This window comes from Eucyclogobius newberryi, unplaced genomic scaffold, assembly GCF_026437365.1.
Source record: "Eucyclogobius newberryi isolate DKJ021-1_F unplaced genomic scaffold, fEucNew1.0.hap1 SCAF_7, whole genome shotgun sequence".
In the NCBI taxonomy this organism is placed as follows: Eukaryota; Metazoa; Chordata; class Actinopteri; order Gobiiformes; family Gobiidae; genus Eucyclogobius; species Eucyclogobius newberryi.
The window spans coordinates 35,183,575-35,192,442 of record NW_027316389.1 but is presented as its reverse complement, the minus strand read 5'-3'; the positions used below and the strand labels follow the sequence as shown (position 1 = coordinate 35,192,442).

The following is an 8,868-nucleotide window of genomic DNA, read 5'->3' as shown; positions in this document are numbered from 1 at the left end:
TACAAACTAAACTTACCATGAGATTCCCCATCAGATGAGCGTAAGATGCTATAAGATAAATGTTATAATGTAAATGTTAGTGATTTTTTTTTTACCAAAAGCCTGATTTATCAGCTTTCTCCATGGTTGTGACATGGGCCCAATCATCTTCCACGTTTCCCAGAACACTTTCACTTGGAGCCATCCTAGATTGATAATGCACAGAAATCAATCTGGATTCTACCAGGTTAAATAGAACTATCAAACTGCAAAGTAAGGTAGTCTTCATGATCTGCACATTTCTGAATTAACAGTGTATTCTGTTCAGTGCAGTTAAATAGCAGTGTCAGACAGTGGCTGTGGCTGAGCTGATTAACAGGGTCATGTACTGCAGGCCAATGCTTTAGATCAGAACGATGTTGTTAACATAGAACTCGATGGAACAGGGCTAGAATGGCACAATCCATGCTAGCTCTACCGGAAGGGGGGATTTAGACTCTTTCCACTATTTCCAGTATCTTTCGACCTATCGTTCCTCCATTATTATTGACTCGCCTGATACAATCCAAGATGATGTGGGAGAATTAATGTGTTGTATTGTTATGGTTCTTGAAACTTCCTGACCCCAAGACCAATCTTACCCGTGCAGCTCTCCAGTAGCATCGGGATGAGATATATTTCAATATTTGCTGTATTTTGAGTGAGTTTAATTCACATTTTCCCCTCATTTGTCTTTTATTAAAACTAGTATGACAATTGTGTAGTCCTATTTATGACATTTATAGCCCAGTTTAGACCTAGAATAGTCCTGTTTAAGACCTGGTTTGGGCCAGAGGTACTCAGAAGGTAAGATATTTAGGAGGTACTTGCTGTTAAATAGTTTGAGAACCATTAACCTGTCATAACCCATTTAGAGAATTTTAGGGGAGAGCTAATTTTCTGGTTTCATACGGGTTGTGACCGCCAGGGGGCATTGGCAAGAATGCACTGGGAGAGATGATCCAGGGTTTTCTCTTTATTAAATATTTTAGTCAAATAATACTGGTGGTTGGTATTTACAGAGCAGTTATTGATTATGTAAATATGTGTGTGGTTTTGTAATATAAACAAGGAGAACATAAATTATAATAAAATCTGTAAAACAATAACATATAATGCACAAATATACATGAGCTCCGTCGGAGCTACTGCTGTTAGCGCTTAGCTCGAGGCACTTAGCATTCACAAATACAAAACAAGGTAAATATATAACTTTAACTACACTATTAAACAATTCGAATGGCATGCAACACTTTGTACACTCATGGAACAAATGGTGTGTCTATGTCTACTTTCGTTTCTAACAAATACTCACTTTTTATCACGCACACCAAACAACAACCACAAGCTCTACACGATGTGGGGGAAAACAACTAAAACTCTGCAAACACGTAGCATCCTCAACCTAACTTGCCTATGCTAACGCGTGATTGGCTACTCGACCTGTCAGATAATTTAAAACTCTTAATTTACCTGATTATATAATGAATAATCCTGGGTTTACAAACACATACATATTCAAAGTATATGATATAATTGAAGCCCAGTGCCCATGTGATTTCATAGCGTTTCACGGACATAGCCCGTGTAATTAACCATTGATGTGGCTTGAGTGACGTTCCCATGGGGTGGTGTGTGACAAAAAGAAGTCGCGGACACTGTTCTGTACTTTTCAAAGGTGTTTAATACAGATAACAGCATCAGATAACAGGACAGCAGAAAACAGCGCCCGGGTCGCCGATGATCAGGAAGACCCCGTCTCTGGGCGCACCTCCCTTATATACTGAAACCGCACAAAGACCGATAAACAATATCTGACAGGTATGACCCTATCCATGTACCAACGGATTAGCCAATGAGAGAACAAGATGTAAAAGTATCCTTATTTGGGTAGCACCAGGGGAAAGTTACAGGATGAGAACATACGTTTACACAGATGTATATGGAGCATCTCAAGGCCTTGCAGCCAATGGAGACATCTCCCATTCGGTAGTTAATCAGATGTGGGCCCCTTACATTCCGTGGAATAGACATTTTGGTACAAACACACATATTCCTAAAAGGCAGTCTCAGAATGAGGCCTAACCTTGCATGGACCTAGTTTTAATACACTTCACCATGTTTTTCCTTTTCTTCCAATATTGCTCCAAACACACAGCATTTTTTGTATTTTTACAGACTTCTTTGCTCATATCTTTTAAGGGAGCCAACACGAAGAGGGAACAAATACTGAGGAACCTACATTTGATTCAGGCAATTCTTAAAATAGAATCATTTATGTACAACTGCCACTGAAACTGGCGTGCTGGGTGATGCAAGACGCTGTAGGTATCATCAAATCAAATCAATTTATTTTTGTAAGGCCCAAAATCACAACAACAGTTGCCTCTGAGGGCCACAGGGAGAAATGAATCAACAATGTCTGTGGTGGCGATGGAGTCAGACAATGTCTGTGGTGGCGATGGAGTCAGACAATGTCTGTGGTGGCGAGGGACGATGTCCCAGGGTCCTCTGTCCTTAGACTCTCCTTCTCGGCCAGGAAAAACTACAAAAAAAACCTCTTTGGGAAAAAAGCGTAGAAACCTGGAGGAGTTCCAGTGAAGGAGAGATCCGACTCTCACAGACGGACAGACGGACACAAGGAGACTGGAGCTGGACCCACTCTTCAGGCAGATGAGGGACCGTCGGAGGCGAGCTGGACCCACTCTTCAGGCAGATGAGGGACCGTCGGAGGCGAGCTGGGCCCACTCTTCAGGCAGAAGAGGGACCGACTGAGTCGAGCTGGACCCACTCTTCAGGCAGATGAGGGACCGTCGGGGGCGAGCTGGACCCACTCTTCAGGCAGATGAGGGACCGTCTGAGTCGAGCTGGACCCACTCTTCAGGCAGATGAGGGACCGTCGGAGGCGAACTGGACCCACTCTTCAGGCAGATGAGGGACCGTCGGAGGCGAGCTGGGCCCACTCTTCAGGCAGAAGAGGGACCGACTGAGTCGAGCTGGACCCACTCTTCAGGCAGATGAGGGACCGTCGGGGGCGAGCTGGACCCACTCCTCAGGCAGATGAGGGACCGTCCACACAGGGCAGGGACCACTTCACCAGGGGAGGGGCATCTGGGTCCACAGGTCCTCAGGAGTGAGAGAAAGAAAAGAAGGCGGTGAACAGTTTGCAAGTGGAATCAAAAAATAAATATTGTTTGATAGCATAAGTAGTCAGAAGAAGAAGAGGATAGTGCTCAAGCTGTTGTGGCAGTATGGCCTGCGGGCAGACCATGCCACTTCCTATTGGCTAATCATTAGGGCCGTTGGCCAATAAAATGTTGTTCCGTTTTGTCATTCATCCTCTGACCTACGCACTTCCTGGGTCTGGGTGTTGCTCCACGTACCTCCGCTCTCCAGGTAGTAGTTGTCCCTTATGCTAATGCAATTCGATCGTGTAGTTTTACTCATAAAATGGTTTCTGTGGTTTAGTGCCGTGGCCTGTCACCTGGCGCCGCTTTGTTAACGCTCCGATGTGATCTCTGCTGACTCGGGATTGTTGTGGTCTCGCTGTCATAGCCCCACAACGCGTGGTCCCGGGCAGCTAACGTGGTACGTCCTGAGCGTGATATGCCGGTAGCCTAGTGTTCAGGTTAGCGTTAACCAGGTCTCTTTTCAGATGTAACCTAAACTCTCTGGAGCGGCGGTGTGCGCTGGAGCCGTTGCCTTGCCCTGCCCTCTGTTGATATGGATGTCTGTGCCCTGTGTTGTCCAGATCCACTGGACTCTTAAAAGACTATACATCCACGCATAAAGAACTGATACGAACTGTGTTACCTAAGCCTGTGTTAAAGTATTTATTAAATTAATAGCCTGTTAAATAAATTACATGTGAAACTGGAATCTGCCTCTGTATAATCAAGAACGAATCTGTGTGTCCTTTTAGTTAGTTTTCCGGGTGTAAGCCCGGTGGCGTTGTTGGTTTTATTTTCTTTATTTTTATTTAATTTAAATTAGTTTAAAACATTTATAGTACCACCAGAATGCCACATTTTGGCGTACGCTGGCAGGATCTTTGATTTTAAAAATACAGAGGCAAGGTTTCCAGTGTATATTGTTGGTGGTCCTATCCCAGTGAGCTAAATACCCTGACTAGAGTGTTTGTACATGTGTTGGTCTAAACCTGCATTGATCGTCAGTGTTCTGTTTTTCTTTTGTTTTCAATGTGTACATTTGCATGCATTTTCATGTTTGGTTTGGTTTTTTTGCTTTAGTTTAATGTACATTTTGTTTTCAATAGCCAAAACATGTTGGTCATTTGACATGGTTGCTTTATCTGACACTTGTGGAATACTTGAGCTAAGGTTTATAGTATAGCTGTGGAGCTCAAAATTGGTAACCGGTGTAATTTTATTTGTGTCGTGTTTAAGGGCAAGGCAACGGAGGAGTGGTCGTGGACAGTGGGAGTGTGTGGGTCACAGCAGCTTTGTCCAGGCGGCAAGTGCTGTGCCTGGCGGCCTCCAGTGGGTGGCTCATACCCCCCAGCAGTGGTATGTGAGATGAGATGAAGGATGCCTCGCTTACGGTCGGCGACAAGCCAGCTACTGTTACAGTTTTGTCAGAGGGGAAGAGCCTGAGCACAGCTTTAGCAAGTATGGGGCAAAGTAAATTTTTTTTTTAGGGGGTGTAACGTTCAACCACTGGGGGTCTTAAGGACACTTCATCTAGCTCCAGGAGTGAGTAGAGGATGAAGAGGCGGCTAGGAAGCTGTACCAGTTGGGGTGGATGTCTTTGTGAAGTGTTTAGGGCTGAGCAACCGTTGCCTTAAGGGAGGTAGCTCACTGCGCCCAAATGTCACCCAGGTCTGTGTGATCTGATTGAACCGGCCATGTCATTTCAGGTGCTGGCTGAGTAAAGTTGCCGTCAAGGCCCCTCATCTGTGTTGAGAGTGTAAGATGAGGTAGCTGTAGCTTACAGCTTAGGCGGTTGGAGAATCCGACTTGCGTCATTTTAAATGGTTTTAACCTTGCAGAGGTGTATTTGACAACCCTGTTCCCGTTCGGTGAGTTTAATGGTTATAGTTGACCTATGTGTACGAATTTGTATGTGTGTGAGGCCTAAATATCGTCGGGACGCCGATTAAATGTTGGGGGGATAGATGTGGCAGTATGGCCTGCGGGCAGACCATGCCACTTCCTATTGGCTAATCATTAGGGCCGTTGGCCAATAAAATGTTGTTCCGTTTTGTCATTCATCCTCTGACCTACGCACTTCCTGGGTCTGGGTGTTGCTCCACGTACCTCCGCTCTCCAGGTAGTAGTTGTCCCTTATGCTAATGCAATTCGATCGTGTAGTTTTACTCATAAAATGGTTTCTGTGGTTTAGTGCCGTGGCCTGTCACCTGGCGCCGCTTTGTTAACGCTCCGATGTGATCTCTGCTGACTCGGGATTGTTGTGGTCTCGCTGTCATAGCCCCACAACGCGTGGTCCCGGGCAGCTAACGTGGTACGTCCTGAGCGTGATAAGCCGGTAGCCTAGTGTTCAGGTTAGCGTTAACCAGGTCTCTTTTCAGATGTAACCTAAACTCTCTGGAGCGGCGGTGTGCGCTGGAGCCGTTGCCTTGCCCTGCCCTCTGTTGATATGGATGTCTGTGCCCTGTGTTGTCCAGATCCACTGGACTCTTAAAAGACTATACATCCACGCATAAAGAACTGATACGAACTGTGTTACCTAAGCCTGTGTTAAAGTATTTATTAAATTAATAGCCTGTTAAATAAATTACATGTGAAACTGGAATCTGCCTCTGTATAATCAAGAACGAATCTGTGTGTCCTTTTAGTTAGTTTTCCGGGTGTAAGCCCGGTGGCGTTGTTGGTTTTATTTTCTTTATTTTTATTTAATTTAAATTAGTTTAAAACATTTATAGTACCACCAGAATGCCACACTGTCATACTTCCCCCAGCATAGTTACTCCTAGGGCAGCGTAGCTAAAGCTGTGGGTTTATGTTTCTGTTCCTAACTAGTCTGACCATAAGCAATTTCGAAGAGGAACGTTTTAAGCCTGGACTTAAATGAAGAGACTGTGTCAGCATATTTAACATGGGTCAGGAGCTGATTCCATAACACAGGAGCTTGGTAGCTAAACGCTCTACCTCCTACAGTACTTTTAGAGACTCTTGGCACCACCAGAAGGCCAGCATTCTGAGAGCGAAGAGCTCTGTTTGGATGATATGGTTCTATAGCATCTTTGAGGTAGGATGGGGCCATGTCATTTATGGCTTTGTAGGTCAAGAGTAGAATTTTGAATTTGATTCTAGACTCGACGGGGAGCCAGTGAAGAGACTTCAGCACTGGCGTAATGTGCTCTCTTCTTTTTGTTCCTGTTAGTAATCTTGCTGCTGCATTTTGAACCAGTTGAAAGCTTTTTATGGAGCTTTTAGGACACGCTGCAAGCAGGGAGTTACAGTAGTCTAATCTAGTCGTTACAAATGCATGGATAAGTTTTTCGGCATCACTTTTAGGCAGGATTCTTCTGATTTTGGCGATGTTGCGCAAATGGAAATAGGCTGTTTTACAAGCTTGATTTATATGAGCTTTAAATGAGAGCTCCTGGTCAAATAAGACTCCAAGGTTTCTTACAGTAGAACTGGAGGCTACACTGACATTGTCCAGTGTGACTATCTGCTCAGATAGAGCGTCTCGTAGATGCTTAGGGCCAAGCACAATGACCTCGGTTTTTTCAGGGTTAAGAAGCAGGTAGTTTAGTGTCATCCAGGTTTTTATCTCCTTCACACAAGTACTAAGTCTGTCTACTTGATCGCTCTGATCAGGTTTCATTGATAAATACAGCGTGTCGTCTGCATAGCAGTGGAAGTTAATGTCATGCTTTCTGATATTGGTATTGACTTTAATTGCAATATTTGGCACTGGGATAAACTTAATCCAAACAATTTCTAAATACATATTACTTTCCTTTACCTCGTACCATTTCCAGGCTTTTAGCAGACACCAGTTTGTATTCTGTGCCACTTTTGTTAATACATCTTACGAAATGTACAATTGACATGATTATTCCGCGATCATATTAGTGAGAGATATAGACTATTTATTCTGTCAGTGAAACATCCAATATTTCAAATCTGTAACAGGTTCATACATCGCTGATTGTGATGGTATTGACATAGAAAGCAATTTGCTCATCCACAGTTCAAAGTCTGGATCAAGGGACGTCTGATGGGGACTGGTGGGGGAGGATTTGGTGTAAATGTAACATACTTAAGGACCGAGTGTGCACGGTGGGTCAGACGGCTGTGCGTGATGTGCAGGTTGTCCCACGGGTCGGGTTATGAAAGGTGGAAATGTGCATCGTTGTATTAGGCGTGTCTAAATTCACTCCTTCATAAGACAATTTATCTAAGATTGCAATAAAACACACAATTTACAGCTTAACATGCAGAGAATGTGACTGAAGTAAGCGAAGGAAAGACTCAATAAATTGAATTGAGAAAAATAAATTGAATTGAATTGTTCTTTTTATTAGATGAATTAATAGATGCGGGTCAGAGAACTCCAAAAACATGCATGAGACTGTGCATGTGACCTAGTGACAACTTAGTTTGTTCTTATGCACTAAATGGCAAAGTTAGCTCTGTTTGTGGTAGCCCACTGTAGGCCACTATGCTTTTAATATAATTTGAACCAAATTTTCTAATGACATTTATTTTTTAAGATTGGCCGTTATTTTGTCCTTCTTTACCTGGTTTATACTAGTTCCGTGCGGTTTAAGCCTGATGTTGCCTGGTTCTAATATAGGCCTATTCTAGTCCAGGCCTCAAAGCCCAAGACCTGCTTTAGTCCTGCTTTAGTCCTGCTTTAGTCCTGCTTTAGTCCTGTTTTAGTCCTGCTTTAGTCCTGTTTTAGACCTGCTTTAGTACTGCTTTGGTCCTGCTTTAGTCCTGCTTTAGTCCTGCTTTAGTCCTGCTTTAGTCCTGCTTTAGACCTGCTTTAGTCCTGCTTTAGACCTGCTTTAGACCTGCTTTAGTCCTGCTTTAGTCCTGCTTTAGTCCTGTTTTAGTCCTGCTTTAGTCCTGTTTTAGACCTGCTTTAGTACTGCTTTGGTCCTGCTTTAGTCCTGCTTTAGTCCTGCTTTAGTCCTGCTTTAGTCCTGCTTTAGACCTGCTTTAGTCCTGCTTTAGACCTGCTTTAGACCTGCTTTAGTCCTGCTTTAGACCTGCTTTAGTCCTGCTTTGGTCCTGCTTTAGTCCTGCTTTAGTCCTGTTTTAGACCTGCTTTAGTACTGCTTTGGTCCTGCTTTAGTCCTGCTTTAGTCCTGCTTTAGTCCTGCTTTAGTCCTGCTTTAGACCTGCTTTAGTCCTGCTTTAGACCTGCTTTAGACCTGCTTTAGTCCTGCTTTAGACCTGCTTTAGTCCTGCTTTGGCCCTGCTTTAGTCCTGCTTTAGTCCTGCTTTAGACCTGCTTTGGTCCTGCTTTGGTCCTGCTTTAGTCCTGCTTTAGTCCTGCTTTAGTCCTGCTTTAGTCCTGCTTTAGACCTGCTTTAGTCCTGCTTTAGACCTGCTTTAGTCCTGCTTTGGTCCTGCTTGAGTCCTGCTTTAGACCTGCTTTAGTACTGCTTTAGACCTGCTTTAGTCCTGCTTTAGTCCAGCTTTAGTCCTGCTTTAGTCCTGCTTTAGTCCTGCTTTAGACCTGCTTTAGTCCTGCTTTAGTCCTGCTTGAGTCCTGCTTTAGTCCTGCTTTAGACCTGCTTTAGTCCTGCTTTGGTCCTGCTTTAGTCCTGCTTTAGTCCTGCTTTAGTCCTGCTTGAGTCCTGCTTTGGTCCTGCTTGAGTCCTGCTTTAGTCCTGCTTTAGACCTGCTT

The 8,868-nt window shown here is 44.1% G+C and overlaps 2 long non-coding RNA genes across 2 annotated transcripts; both read left to right on the top strand.

The window, feature by feature from the left end:
* Nucleotides 1-3,357: 3,357 nt before the first annotated feature.
* LOC140348638 (uncharacterized) lies at nt 3,358-3,968 on the top strand. Its single transcript, XR_011924502.1, has 3 exons — nt 3,358-3,414; nt 3,487-3,606; nt 3,674-3,968. It is a non-coding gene; the product is annotated as an uncharacterized lncRNA (long non-coding RNA).
* A 1,282-nt stretch (nt 3,969-5,250) lies between these two features.
* LOC140348640 (uncharacterized) lies at nt 5,251-5,861 on the top strand. Its single transcript, XR_011924503.1, has 3 exons — nt 5,251-5,307; nt 5,380-5,499; nt 5,567-5,861. It is a non-coding gene; the product is annotated as an uncharacterized lncRNA (long non-coding RNA).
* The last annotated feature ends 3,007 nt before the right edge of the window (nt 5,862-8,868 follow it).